Source organism: Rhinolophus ferrumequinum, chromosome 13 (assembly GCF_004115265.2).
Source record: "Rhinolophus ferrumequinum isolate MPI-CBG mRhiFer1 chromosome 13, mRhiFer1_v1.p, whole genome shotgun sequence".
NCBI classification, from domain to species: domain Eukaryota; kingdom Metazoa; phylum Chordata; class Mammalia; order Chiroptera; family Rhinolophidae; genus Rhinolophus; species Rhinolophus ferrumequinum.
Genome location: NC_046296.1, coordinates 54,338,123 through 54,353,808, shown reverse-complemented (window position 1 = coordinate 54,353,808; position 15,686 = coordinate 54,338,123). Strand labels below are relative to the sequence as shown.

Sequence of the window (15,686 nt, the reverse complement as noted above, 5' to 3'; positions counted from 1 at the left end):
CGGTCTGTCCTCCCTCACCCTCCCTTCTCAGTGCTCCCTACTGGCCATAACGCTTCAATCTTTTAGGTTTGACCTCATGTTACAGCGCCCAGGATTACACAGTGACCCTTATCGGTTATATTTTCCATTGTGTCTTCCCACTGAGATTTTGGCTACAATTTCACATATCCTGCTAAAGATAAAGAATCCTAGACCCCAGTTCAAAATCCTCAACTATCTGAGTTGCAAAGTCACTGTACCTCAGTTTCCCTATATTTGGAAGATGAAATAATATATCCTTTCCACGTATCCCACAGGGCTGTTAAGCCAAAGAAATTGAAGTCTACGTATATGAATGCCTGAGAAGTTGTGCTTTGACCCTTATAATGAAAGTTATATACCAGATTTGCCACTAATGAACTACATGACATCAAGTAAGTCATTTTGTGAGATACTTAGCCCAGTGTTTTGTTCTTAATAAGCTACATCAATAATAAATAAGGAAGTACTTATTATTGATATGGCTCTACGACCATAAAATGAATTGAGATACCACTCCGTTTCTCAAGGAGCACGTTTGAGGAAAAACAGTTGTGTACAAAAATAGCTACTATACTTTTGCTTTGTTGAGTGTGGTGTATAAATTTGAGACCATGGTTGAATGGTTTGGGGAAAAAAGAGGGAATTTCAGAAGTTGTGTAGTAGGAGGGATGAAGAGAAGAGACCTGGCGATATGGTAGCAAGGGAGAAAACTTTTGGTGGAAGAACAAGTCTAGCTAGTCAAATGGAGGGATCTAATTAAGTTTTGCTTTGTGATGTGTGATGCAATTCTCTTCTCCACCTTCCCATGAAACCTTCAGTAAAATCTCATTAGTCACAAATACTGTTGCACTTGAATATATTGGAAAGATGCACACTGAGGACTCAGTCTGGCCTTGATGGGTCCAGGGAGTTAGAGGAAAAGCCAATCATCTTCTGGCTATATTATCAATTTAAAAATGAAGACCCAATGGGATCTCCCAGCCCTAGCAGTCTATGATTCTATGTATGGGAGAAAGAGAAATTCTGATGCAGTAGGTTGGGGAGAAGCTTGGGAATTTCCACAAAAATTTGGAGTTTGGGGAGTGATAAGTAATGGATACAGTTTCTTTTGGCAGCATGAAAATGTTCTAAATAAGATGGTGGTAATAACTGCACATTTCTGTGACTATGCCAGAAATGACTGGATTGTATGCTTTAATAAGTGAATTTTATGATATGCAAACTATACCTCAATAAAGTTATAAAAATAATGCTGCATATACAATATAATCATACAAAAATTATACAAAACAGAACATTTTAGATTATGCATTCCATTGTTCAACCAATAACACTCACTGTATTAGTCAGAACTTCTTTTGCAAGTGACAGAAATCCAGCTTAAACTGATTTTAAGAAAAGAATAGAATGTATTGGCTCACATAGCCAAAAATGACAGGGGTTGCTAGCTTTAGGCATAGCTAAAACTAGAGGCTCAAATGAGGTAATCCAAGAATCTCTTTCCATTCCTCAGCTCTGCTTTCCTCTGTGTTGGCATCATTCTCAAGCAGACTCTACCCAGGTGGTGGCAAGATGGCCACCAGTGTCTACAGGATTACAACCTTTCAATTTAGCAGGGGAAAAAATGCGTTTCCCAACTAAAGTCCAGGGTTAGACTTTGACTGTCACGGCCTGGGTCACGTGTGAGGCCAGCTGGGTGTGATTGGCCAGACTTTACAGTAGGGACAAAGTACAGTGAGTTATGTTTATGCTATAAATTTCAAAATTGCATTATTTAAAGCAAGTGACTTTCGGGCGTTTTGGAAAAGAAAGATCGATATTTGGCACCAACTCTACTCGCAATTCACTTAGAACAAATGGATTAAAATCTTAGCTAGAAAAACAGATTGCAAAAGTGCAAATAAGGATGATGGTTAGAATTTTGCATTTTGATTTTTACAAGGTACTGAACAAATCTTTCATGATATCATTGTAAATGAGGACGAGATAATTGAAGTAGGTGGAATCATGGTTCATTGATCAGCCATTTCCAAAGAGGACGGACTATCACTACATCACAGATCAGTCAGCTTAGTAGCTCTTGGTGGGTCACAGAGATGTGCTTGTAGTGCTGACCTGGTTGACTTGTGCATTAACTACTTAGATATAGAGACAGAAATCATACTTATTAGATGAAGGGTACAGGGCTAAGAGCAGTTAACATGTTGGATGACAGAGGCAAGATTCAAAATAATTTTCCTTTTGGATAATTTCAAACATTCACAAATGTGGACATAATTACATAAGAAACCCCATGGACCAATCATCCAGCTTCAACTATTTTCAACTCACAGCCAATCTTGTTTCTCCTATACCCCTACTATTTTCCCCTCCCTCATTTTATTTTGAAGCAAATCTCAGACATCCTGCTTGTTAAAAACAAAATCTCTTAACACTATTCTCACACCTAAAAAGAAACTTCAATAATTTCTTAACATCATCAAATATCCATTGCTCAAATTTCCAATTGTCTCAAATATAAATTTTTTTACAGTTTATTTGTTTAAATCAGGATCCAAACAAAGCCTACACATTGCAATTTGTTGATATATCATTAAATCTCTTTTATTCTACAAGTTGCCCTTCTGTCACTTTTTGCCTTATGATTTATCTGTTAAAGAACCAAAATAGTAATCTTGATAAAAAAGTGATATTTAGTAGAAATAAATAGATGTGATACTAAAGTTAGATCTTATAAAATCAGCTATCACAGTACAAAATGACACCTGGGAGACACCTGCAGTTTGTGAATAAAGGTCTAGGATTTCTAGTTGGCCACAAACCTAAAAGAGCCAACAGTATGACAGAGTTGCCGAAGTCCTAGTATATACTTACATTAACCCCAGGACTTATGCACACCATGCAGTGGACATACCAGGTCAAACCATGCCTGTAGCATTGTCTCCATTGCGGCTCCCAACCCGATGTTTCAAAAGGACTAGAAAACTAGCATGCTTAGAGAAAGGCCTGATCCCTTCCGGTAGGAGAGCTGTAACATCCTTCTCTTGGCCAGGGAGCTGTGAGGAGAGAAAAGAGGGGGGAACTAGCTGTTTATGTGGGTGCAGGAGACTCAAGACAGTGGGTCCTGAGACAATGGGCAGGCACAGAAGATGGTGCTGGGAGAAACGGCCCTGGAATATTCACATTCAGAGCTTTGAAGCTCAAGACAGGGAAGAAGAAGCTAATGAGTTAGTGAGAGAATACACAGAGATAATCAGGTGAAACTGTGGCGTAGCCAAGGGGACACATTCGGAGTGTGTAGAATCATGAAGTCAGGACAGTGGTGTAGTGCAGTCTGGGCTGGCAGATGCTCAGAAAACAACCGGCCCACGTGGGAGTCAATGGGGAAGGAGGTGTGAAGGCCCAGAATAACACACACACACACACATACACACACACACACACACACACACACACACACACACACAAGCTGGGGCAGCACTTGGTCTCAGGCCTGAAAGCTTTGAAATCGGTTCAAATTGAGCAGGAGCCAATCCCAAGGCAAGGTAAGGAAGCTGATGGGTGCTGTGTGCCTACTAGGTGTTGTCCACGCACAACTTTGTCTGACCCTCATGACAAACCTGCAAGGTAGGTATTTTATTCTTATGTTACAAGATAAAAAGTGGAGCTCATAGAAGTCGGTTATTGCTCCAAGTTCACACAGGCCTACGTGGCAGGACCAGGATCAGGCGCAGGCTGGCCTGGAGGCCTGAGGGATGGAGCTGGCGGTGGGGAGAAGGCGAACCTTAGCGACTTAGCAATGGGCTCTGTGTCTGTATCCTCCAGGCCCAGTGTCAGGGGCAGTGTGCGTCAATGCCTGGGGAATATGTCGTGTCAGCTCTTAACTGTAGCTTCATGTCTAGACCAAGAGAAGGGTGAGATAAGAGGACCCACGAGAGAAACAGAGATCAAGAATTGAGTGTCCATATTGCTCCAGCCCTGGTCTCTTCTTGGCTTGAGCCTCGGGGTGGAATCCTCCTCTATGGGAGGGGGTGGTATCTTTATATTTTCTCCTAAAGCAAATCCCAGAGTCACCCAGAAAAGGAAGCCTTTCCTTGGCAGATGGTAGGAGATACTAACGCCCAGCTCATCCTTTCTACCATGGACAGATTCCAGAACCCTGTCTACACCCCCAACAGCTCGGAGGTGGTCTTTCAGCTCCCCTCAGAGCTTAAGTCTCAGGCATGAGGTTGCTGCTCTGGATGACAAGGGTAGTGCGAGGGTGGGAACCCAGGTGAGAGCGAGGGAGCCAAGAAGCCACCCACTGAGGAAGATGCTGGCACAGGGCGGGACGGGGCTGGCCCAACTGGTTCAGCGCAGCCAGGAAAGGGCAAGTCAGATCTGGCTCAGGAATGGGGGGGGGGGGTGGCTGTGAAGGGGAGTGGTGCTGACTCAGGGCCTGGCAAGTCAGGTGACAGCGCAAGGACAGCTGCTGCCTGGGTGTTTTTAGAAAACTTTGGCTGCCAAAGACTAAGTATGGGCTGCTTCTGCACCTACTCAGAAGCAGGCAGAGAAAACAAGGGCATCTTTATAAGAAGCTCTAGCCGTGGGGAATTAATCTCTGGCCATCCTCTGTTGATCCTTGCCATAATATACACGGAAAACAGGAGCAGAAATTAGTCAAGAGGCCTCTGAATCCTCTGAAAATTACTAATCTTTTCCTCTTAGGTCTTTTTTGGTACCTTGCCAGGAATCCAGTGTAGAGGTTAAAGCACTGAAGTCAGAAGGCCTGGAATCCAAACCCAGCGTATCCCATTGTTTGTATGAGTTTGATCAAGTTTCCCAACTTAAAACATTTTTAATCATGGAAAATTTCAAATATATACAAATTAGACACAATAGTATAAGGAATTTCCATTTACCTATTATCCAGCTTGTACAATGATCAACCCCATGGCCAATCTTTTTTTGTCTACATCACATTCATCTATGCTCCGTCCAATTATTCTGAAGGAGATCCAAGCTATCATCTCATTCCATCCCTCTTCACCTCTTTAAACTCTTATTTCCTCACCTGAAAATGGGGATTGTGGTAGCCTCTACCTCAAAGTATTAATGTGAGGCCATGTTCACCAAGGGCCAGTGCAATGCAGGAACTTGGTAAATGACAACTTGTATTATTAGAAAAATATAAAAATGGGAAAAAACATCTCTGCTCCCCTCCCCACCTCTCTGGTGATGCCCCTTTCCTCCTGGTGACCCTTCCTTCCAGCAGCTGAGGAATCTGTCCCCTGGCAGCGCTGTGCTGATCACATCCTAATCACAACTGGATTAGGATGACTGTGCAGCTGTCCAGGCTTCCACAGGCAGGGAGCACAGGATGTCTGAGCCCTAGGGAGGGGGCTAGAGGGAGGCCGTGGAGACATGGGGAAGAGGGATCAAAGGTGCAGCAGCCTTGGGAGAGAGACTGGCAGATGGGACAAGTTTGAGCAGAAATGCAGCAGGTCCAAGTGGCAAGGTTAGCAGAAGATGGGAAAGAGAAAGTGGACGTGGTGGGAACGTCAGGTAAAGCTGGAATCACCTTACAAGTTCTCCCTGAAACAAGTGTGTCAGTCAGGGATCTTGGCTGCGACACAAACCAACTTTGGCAAATAGAAGCAGAAAATAAATGTAATGAAAGACCATTGGGAAACTCTCAGAATTACTGGGAAGGCTCGAGAACCAGGCTAAGGAATTGGGGGGCAGAAACAGGCCACAGATCTAGTCTGTTGAGGCCAGACAATGAGGCCATCACTGTCCTCGAAGGACACCAAAGAGATTCTACAGTACAACTGTGGCCAGCACTGGACCTGGGATACCATCCAGCTCTGGGGATTATATCATTAAATATATATCATATCATATCATACACAGGTGCCCTGGAAACCAATACTGTTGCTACACCCTACTGCCTCCTTAGTACATGCCCACGGTGCTTCCTCCTTTGGGTCAATAGCCCGTGCCAAGGTTTTGGGCCGGTGCATCAGATTGGTAGAGCCCATCTCTTATCCCCACAACCAAGATGTGTGTTTGGAGGTGCAATGGGGGTTGAGTGCTGGGGAAAGGAATATAGTGGGAGGAAGGCTCTGCATACTGAAAACCCATGGTGGAAAGTTTCCTAGTCAAAGGAAGGGGCTTCTGTGGTAGCAGCCAAAGACCTGATAAATGCCCATTACCCAAGGAAGTGAGTGTGAATATGGGTGAGGGGTGGGAGATGGCACTGGAAGGAACAAGGAAAAGAAACAGGATCTCCATTTGGCTGTTAGGACACCAATACCCTGAGGCAGTGGAAACCTGGATGCACAAGCTGCCCTGCAAGGTCTTGGCTTCCTCTTGGGGGTATTTTGGACAATCGAGACGGCTGCGTGCAGGTATATACTGGCAGTGTCTAACTCCATTGGTATGTAGCATGAGGGCTTTTCACAGCCTGTGCTTCCACCCTCTCTCTGGCTCCAGGAAAGAGGTGGGGCAGCCTGCAAATAACTGGGTGCTTAGTCCAAAGAGCTGGAACCAGACAGGGCAGGGCAAGGGCTGACAGGTGACAGCTGAGAGCTGAGCACCAAGCTTTGTGAACAGACAATTTCATGCAGTCTGAAGCTACCATGATCAAATCAACCTGACCAAACAAATCTGTCACAAAGTTTTAAATTTAATTTGCGTAATTATTGTCATGCTATGTGGCAATTAAGTATAAAAGCAAATAGCCAGAATCTGTAGTCTTTTTATCAAACCAAATATTTAGTTTTTTTCTCACTTTGTTATTATTCTGCTATCTGTAAGGAGTATCAATACCAATTTCCTCTATCTCCATGAACTATCAATCCCCTCCTCACTTTTGTTTTGTGTAAAGTTTAGATTTAGGAGGCAGAACACTAAGTTAATCATCCTTGCTTCCTAGCACACTGACTACTGACATTTTTAATCCGTGCAAGATCTCACTCATTTTATTTTTCATATTTTTTCCTTCTTCCCCTCTCATTGCCTTACCTCTCCATGTTCCCTCTCTAATGTATTTAATGTACGTTATTAAATGTGTATGAAGCCTCATAAAATAGTTTTGTATGTTTTTAATTTACATGAATGGCATTGTACTATAAATCACTGTTTCCTTTGTTTCAGTTCTCCATGCTGCTGAATGTGCAGCTTGTTATTAGATTAATACTGTTACACAGTATTTTATAGCATCTGGGCTAGCCATTGTCAGGCCTGCTATAGGCCCAATAGTACAACAGAGAATTTTCTTACATGGTACATAATAGACCCTTGAATGCTGACCCAGCCCCTCCTTATTAACCAGAAAATAAGCCGTACCATGATTTTTCAGGATGACATCCCCTGAACATAAACCCTAAAGTGTCTTTCGGAGCAAAAATTAATATAAGACCCGGTCTTATTTTCGGGGCAACACGGTAATCCTATAAAAACTAAGTTTCTTCCCTCTAAATGGCCTGCACTGATCACCAGAATTTGGGCCTGTTTCTGTAAGGACCGGGAAGACATTGTTCTTTGCTTTGCATGTTTGCTAGTTCGTTAGTAAACTGAAGGGATAACAACCTTGAGGCACCCGGATGGCTCAGTTGGTTAGAGAACGAGCTCTTAACAAGGTTACCGGTTCAATTCCCACATGGGATGATGGGCTGTGCCTTCTGCAACTAAGATTGAAAATGGTGACTGCACTTGGAGCTGAGCTGTGCCCTCCACAACTAGATTGAAGGACAACGACTGATGGGTCCCGGTAAAACACACTGTTCCCCAATAAAAAAAGAGATAATCTTGACTTGGGTCTGAGTAGTCCTTTTAGTGGATTTCCAAACCCAAGCCAACCCTTTGTAATCTGGACTAACTCAATATGCATCTACCACATTTTATTTACTCATTGCCCTAGTAACAGATGTTTAGAAATTTCAACATCTAGTTGCCACAAAGCCATGATAAACCTGTGAGAATTTCTCTTGGACACACCCAGGTGTGGTATTGTTGGGTCAAAGGCATAAACATCATTTACTGAACATTGGCTGATTGCTTCCCAGAATAGCTGGACCAGACTGTACTCCCACCAGCTATGCATGAGAGTTCTTGCTTCTCCACATCCTCACCAACACTTAGTATTATCCATCTTTCTAATTTTTGCCATTCTGGTGGGCAGAAAATACCATCTTATTGTTATTTTCATTTTAATTTCTCTGATTACAAGTGAACTTGAACATTTCTTCACATATTTTTCTTGCACTTCTAAGAATTGCTGTTCCTTTCCTTTGTATATGTAAGATGTAATTTTTATCATGATTTATTTAATAGCTTTAATAACTTAAAGAATGGTTACAATGTAAGCTTGATCTGGAAGGTGGTTTCTTCTCAATCAGGTACCAAACCACCTCAGTCTTAGGGAGTATTCCAATTACTTACCAGTGTTGGCCTAATCTGGGCATTACTACAGGGTGATGTCCTCAACCCGAGCACAGCGTTCAATTATGAATGCCACATTCCAAGAGGGACATATGCAAACCAGAATGGTGGTGCAGATAGTATCTGAGAGTTGGCTTATATGAAGGGAGTTAGCTTGGAGCAGTTTAGAGGAAAATACCAAATCTATCTTTAAATCGCTGAAGAGCTATCACGTGAATGTGAGGAAGGTTTATTCTGTGTTGTTCCAGAGGACAGAAGTAAGGCAAAGGGGTGATGTTACAGCGATGCCCACTTAAATTCAGTATGTGGAACACGTTTGGTCAGAAATACCCAGTGCTCTTGGCATCAACAAGCTCACTAGCAGTATTCACACAGAGGCTGGACAGGTCACCCGGTGGTTAGGGCATTTCTGCATGGAGCAGGACATTAGTTTAAATGGCTTCCAAGATTTCTTCTAATGCAGGTGTAATTCAATCTGATTACTATTTATTGAGCCCCTATTACATGCAAGGCACTAGGCTAGGTACTATAAGAGACACAACAATAGTTCCTTAGATGGTTTACATCTTGTAGTGGGGAAGAGAATCAATGTTTAAGAAACTGCTAGTCCCACTGCCAGGTTCTTTGCGTGAAATATTTTAATCTTCACAATAGCTTGCTTTGGTAGCTATGGATAACCTCACTTTCCAGATGAGGAAACTGAAGTTCAGAATGAGTAGTGATTGTCTAAGATGACTCAGCTAAAATGAGATAGAACAGGGATTCAAGATTAGATCACTGTGATTCCATTATATCATGCTATGAATCTTTGAATTTATAAGTTATAAATGTAGCTTCATATTTCTTGGCTTGGCATGGGGTTAAAGCATTTCCCTCTTGTCACTGTTTTTTAAATCTGATGGGTCTTTCTCTAGGTCTTGACACTTGAGGATAGTTTTCTGGAGAGACATCTAAGGTTGAATTAATTTCCGTTCCACTTGGGTTCAAGTATCTCCCTGAGCAGCCCTCTTTTCTCACTTTGCCAGTGGTCTCCTGGGTTCTGCCTCTAGAAGGTACCTTTTCTCTCCAACTCTATTGTGTCTTAACTTTTAGGTGCTTCTACGATTTTTTTCAAACCCTCTCATGCAGGTCAAGTTACCATGCCCTGTGTTCTCTGCTCCTGTCTCTCTCTTAGTTTATCTAAAACCTTCTTTGCTCTTCAAAGCTCCCTACTGCCATAAATAGCCCAGTTCCTCTGAAGGATGTGTGCTTTATAGATCCGTTTTGGATCGATCCCTCCAGGGGTTTACTATGAACACCTTCATGTTAAAAGAGAACCATTATGTCTGTTTATTTCTTGGTGCTCTCCATTTTCTATGTAGTATGAATTGAGCAGTTATTACTTTAATACGAGATAGTTGAATTATTAGAAAATAGATAATCACCCTTTGCTTTGGATGATTCTATTGTTTTCCTTTAGACATTAAAAAAAGAGGTCAACCTATATATTTACATTTTAATATGTAAATGTGCAGTCCCTAGCCTGGTTAGGGTTCCTGCTTGATCCATAATCACTTTTAGAAGAGGCATAAAGTTGCAAAGATGGATTTATGGGAAGTCTTTTCCCTTCTAGAATATCCTCATGGATTAATAGAATGTATTTTATGTCTCTACATATGTAATTTTAAAACCTACGTCCCTCTAGATTTGCTTTTTTCAACAAGCTAATGATTGTCAAATGGAAAAAGTTTTCTCAGTTCTTATGGTGGTAATTGTATTTCTGAACATTAACGAAAGGCCAAACATTGCATCTCATTTAATCCTCACTCAATGGTAGTTTCTATCTTGTTCCCACTTTACAGATGAGGAAATAGGTTTAGAGAGGTTAGGTAATGTACCCAAAGTCTCTTTGTTTAACAAGTGACAGATGTAGAACCCTTGGTTTAGCCAACTCAAGGCTCATTTATTTTTATCCACTGTGCTGAACCAATTCCTCACATAGGTTGCAGTTGATGGTGTCAAGTTTTTTTTCTTTTTTTTTAAGGAGGGCACAGCTCACGGTGACCCATGAGGGGATCGAATCGGAAACCTTGGTGTTATTAGTACCACGCTCTAACCAACTGAGCCAACCGGCCACCCCTGGTATCAAGTTTTTAGTGTGCGTGTAGGGGTTTTTTAGCCATTGAATTTCTTTCTTTTGGTCTCATTACTCCTTTCGATGAAACCATCGAATCTCTGCAACTCAAGTCAGTTCCAATTCTTGCTTCTCCCAGTTTTAGGCTTTCATTTCTCCTTCATCTGACCTATTCCTATTCTTAGTTCAACTTCCTTTGGCATCATTTTTCTTCCAGGATGGCTTGTTGCTTCGATCATGTGTAAGTATTCTCACTTGTAATTTTTCTGCTTTCATTTTCCTTATGGTGCAATTCATTGCTCTTATCTCTTAATAATAATAATCACTATATTTGCATAATGTTTTATGCTATATAAAGCACATTCACTGCATTCTTATTTAATTTTTGAAACAATTTCATGAAGCACTATATCCTTTTGACATATGAAGAAAATATACTAAGTGAGGTTAAATGAATCATCCATTGTCACAGAGTTAGTCAGTAGAAGAGCGGGGTTTTGAGTCTAGGGTATCTGACTCCAAGTTTAGTGTTCATTCCTTAACAGTTGCTCTATTAGCCTTAACAGTATTTTTTGTTCACAGAAATAAACTCTGTGATGCAGTTAGGTGAGTTCTTTATGTATTTTCTAAAATAAATAAAATATTGCTCCAAAAGCACTATCTTTCCATTCACTTCTTTAGAATTTTCAAGTTTTTCAACATTTTGAAAATTTTTCTGAATTAATGTTTTCCAGGAAAAAAGAACGTGAATCTCTCTGAGTTTCATTTGCCTTTTTCTTCAATAAACATATTTTTTTCTGATATATTCAAGGCACTGTGCAAAGTGACATATATAATAGTCATAGACCTCAAGAAGGTTCCAATTTGAGAAAATAATATATGCACATAAATATTTTTCATGAAATGTAGAAAATGTGTCATAAGAAATATCTAAATAAAGAGCCAAAGGAAGAAGACTTTCTCTAAGGCTATACACCAAAATGCTAATAGTGGTTATTCTGAGGGTAGAAGTTTTTTCTTTTAATAATTTTTTTTTTTTTAAATTTAAGTATAGTTGGTAGACAAGCTTATATTGGTGATATTACTTTCAGGTGTATAATATACTGATTCAACATTTTTATATCTGATGATGTGATCACTCTACTAATTCTAGTAATCATCTGTCACCGTGTAAACTTATCACAATATCATTGACTATGTTCCCCTTCCCCTTTTCACGCATTCCCCCACCCCTCCCTTCTGGTAACCATTCCCTTGGTTGGGGGTAGAAGTTTTAATAATTAAAGTTTTTCTGTTTTGCTTATTAGCAGGTTCTGAGTGTCTAAAAATAAACATGCATTGATTAGATAAAGAAATTGTGGGGGCAGCCGGTTAGCTCAGTTGATTAGAGCACAATGCTCATAACACCAGGGTTGCCGGTTTGATCCCCGCATGGGCCAGTATGAGCTGCACCCTCCCCAACTAGATTGAAACAACTACTTGACTTGGAGCTGATGGGTCCTGGAAAAACACACAATAAATAAAAGTTAAAAAAAAAAAAGAAACCGTGGTATATTTATACAATGTAGTATTACTCTGCCATAAAAAAAAAAAAAAATATTACCATCTCCAACAATGTGGATGGATCTAGAGGATATTACGTCAAGTGAAATAAGTCAGACTGAGAAAGACAAATACCATATGATCTCACTTATATGTGGAATCTAAAGAACAGAATAAACGAACAAACAAGACAGATATAGATTCATGGATGCAGAGAGCAAACTGATGGTTGGTTGCTGGATAGGAGGGGCGTTCGGGGGATGGGTGAGAAGGGTGGGGGAATTGGGAAGTGCAGATTGGTGGTCACGGGACAGTCATGGCGATGTGAAGCATAGTATGGAGAGTATAGTCAGTAATGTTGTGAAAACTATGCGTGGTATAGGATGGGTGCTGGATTTATCGGGGGGATCACTTCATAAATTATATAAATGCCTGGCCACTGAGCTATACACCTGAAACTGACAATAGTATTGGATGTCAACTATAATTAAAAAAATAATACATATATATATATATATATAGAGAGAGAGAGAGAGAGAGAGAGAGATACATACATAAATACATATGCGTATACAGTCATAGAATGTTAAGTTCAGCATAGGGAATATAGTCAATGGTACTGTAATAGCTACGTATGGTGTCAGAGGGTTAGTAGACTTGTTGGGGTTATCACTTTATGAGGGTTGTAAATGTTTAATTATTACGTTGTTTTGTACCCCTGAAACTGTGAAATAATATGTATTACTCGTGAAGGGGGGAAACATAATTGATTTTTTAAAGTTATGGAAGTTCAAGGAGAAACAAGTTCCTTCTGGTGAGAGTGTTGGGGAAGACAGGCTATGGTGAGGACCTTGACGCTGAAGGCTGAAGGGATGTAGGTAGGGTGGGGGGAGGGTGCATTTCCCACAGAGAGAACCACATCAAACTAAGCATGAAATCAAGAAGATACATAGTAACTGTAGAGAAGACTACTAGTTCAGCTTGTCTGTAGACTAGAGTGTGGAAACTAGGACAGGAAATAAAGCTCATTGTCTAGGGTCTGGAGCCCCTTAAGTGCCATCTGAAGAGGCTAGCACTTCAGAATTGAGGCATCCCTGGAGAAGACTAGAACAAACACATCCAGAGGGCTAGGGAAGGCTCAGGGGGCAAGGCAATCATTCTCTAACAGGAGGTAGGACTAAATCAAGATATGTAGGCAGAGCAGAATATTGGCAGGCGTTCATGAAAAGAAAAGTTGTAGCCTCTGGGCAGTCAGTACTTAGAATCTCCTGGAGTCCTAGGGGACACTGGGAATGTGAACACAGTAAACAGCCGTATGTAAATAGACAAAGTCCCTGAGACTAGAGTAAGGTGATGACACAGCAGTGGGCTGCCATTCAAGGGAAGACTCCATTCTGAGGAAGAACAGAGTGCGCAAGGGGCAGAGCAATTAAAGAGCAAGAAATCAGGTACAGAGAGTGGAAAATATATGCAGGAAGAGGGATAAAGATGACCCTGAGTCAATACCTTTTGAGGCAGGGATTTCTTATAAGGCAGGTCCTCAGAGCTGAAGCTGAAGACTGGAACTATGAGCTGGCCAGCTGTACGTTTCCTAGAAAAATATAAAAATAATACCTTAATTGATAGTATAAACATACAAATATACCTATTTCCTTTCTTGGCTTGGCAAACATTTGGACTAGATTCTGTAGGAAGCAATTTTGAAAAGGGCATAAACCCTAAGTTCGTACTAAATTGGCATCTTCTTTCACTATGTTTCAACTTTTATCAAATATTACCTCACAACTCTAGGTTTACCTTCTAGGCCTACATAGACATCATTTTATCCTTTTTTTCCTAGGGTCAGAGATTTCCCGTGCTTGCTCACTCTAGCTGCCTTCAGTGGTAGATATGGCTTGATGCTTAGGCCTTACTCCAGCAAAACCTTTAATTAAATTTAGGGAAGCCAAACATTAAGTACTGGCTGAGCCTCCCAAGTCTCTTCTTCATGCAATATGATGTCCTGTGGAAGTTCTTCTTTTTTTTGCTTGTCCTTATAGTGCTGGCTCTGCCACTAACAGTGTGACCTCTGGCAAGTCCCTAATCTCACTAAGCCTTAGACTCCTCTGTAAATTACATGCAGGAGTTCAATTATGTTTTGTAAAACATGACAGCTCTAAAATTCCATGATCCCAACACCCAGGCTTGAGTTAATAGACCTTATTTTGAAAAGAACCATATTAACACTGAAGCTAGTCCTAAGGTGCTCAAAGTTAAGGCTCTGAATTGATAACAAACCCGTGAAGCACTGACCATAGCTCATTTTGTGATTCCCATTGCTAGCCTATTTTAGAATTGCTCGTATTATCATAAGGCCTTCCCAACTGAAAGAAAGAATAATGTTTAAGTGACAAGACGAAAAAGAGTCATCACAGAAACAAAACGTAGAGTGAGATGTATTAGAGAAGACAAGCATCTTTAGTAATGAAGCTTTAGGGGTGGTTGGCAAGGAAGAAAAGTAAGACAAGTCTTTAAAGAACAGGAGATTGAAATGGGTACCTAACTGCCTGAAAGACTGATTTTAATTACATATTAAATACACAAACATTTGTGTGTGTGGAAATGCAGACTTGACTTCTTTCTTAATCCGTTTCTTGCGTTCCAGGTGTCTCAGGGTTTCCTCATGTCAGGTTGAACCAGCCCACCAGGTTCTGGAGCTATGAAACACAGATGATGGTAAGGCAGGAGGATGAATATTTAACCACAAAAAAGAAGAGGAAACAGGAGGTACAAATAAGACTGATGGGGGAAAGGGAAGGAAGGCGAATGAAAAGGCAAGAGGAGGCAGCGTCGGTTGGGGTTGGCTTCACTACCCTTCAATTTTGGGCGCCGGTGGTTCAATTCTGGCGGGAGGGAGGGGACCTGCCTCGTCTGTATAGCGCTCTCGGGCTCCGGGTTCCAAAAGGACCGCCGAGGCCTGGAGCGGGTTCTCCGCGTAGGGCACAGCACCGAAGCTTCCCCTCGGTGGGGAGCCTCTCCCTGCGCCCAGGTGTTCCTCATTCTTCCTCTCCTCGCGCAGGAAGGCAGATTACATCATCCCAACCTGAGCAGCGTGGCCAGTTTCTCCATTTCAAACCCCTGCTCTCTTGAACGCCAACTCTTGCTCCTCAAGTAAACCCGGATGGAGCCCTAACGTTTCCCCTGTCACGACTAGCCCACGAGGGAGGTGACTCCAGCATGCATCTCCTTTTAGCAAAGAGGATATTAAATGACCCAGGGCACTATTTTTTTTTCTCGCCTTTACGAGCTAGCTACACAGAAACACACGGCCACCCAAGCCCGTCGCTGCGTCAAGACCAGCTCCACACACGGGATACACACCAACCAGAGCTGCCTCAGCGCAAACATGAGGGCGACCCCGGGAGGGAGAAGGAGGGGGGTTAAAGGGCTACTCCAGCGTGCCGCGCCTGCGCAGTCACTAGCAGCACCTCCCCGCGGGGCGTGCTCGTAACGCTGCGCACCCTATCAGGCGGCCACAGGGAGCGCGCCCGCGGCCTCGCCCTCTCTCGCCCCTCCCCTCTGTCTTCTCTGTCAGGCCTGAGACTGA

The 15,686-nt window shown here is 41.9% G+C and overlaps 1 long non-coding RNA gene across 1 annotated transcript; it reads right to left on the bottom strand.

The window, feature by feature from the left end:
• Positions 1-235: 235 nt before the first annotated feature.
• LOC117033356 (uncharacterized) lies at positions 236-15,500 on the bottom strand. Its single transcript, XR_004424872.1, has 4 exons — positions 15,461-15,500; positions 14,686-14,796; positions 13,607-13,691; positions 236-3,077 (listed from the first exon to the last, which is right to left on the bottom strand). It is a non-coding gene; the product is annotated as an uncharacterized LOC117033356 (long non-coding RNA).
• Positions 15,501-15,686: the final 186 nt, after the last annotated feature.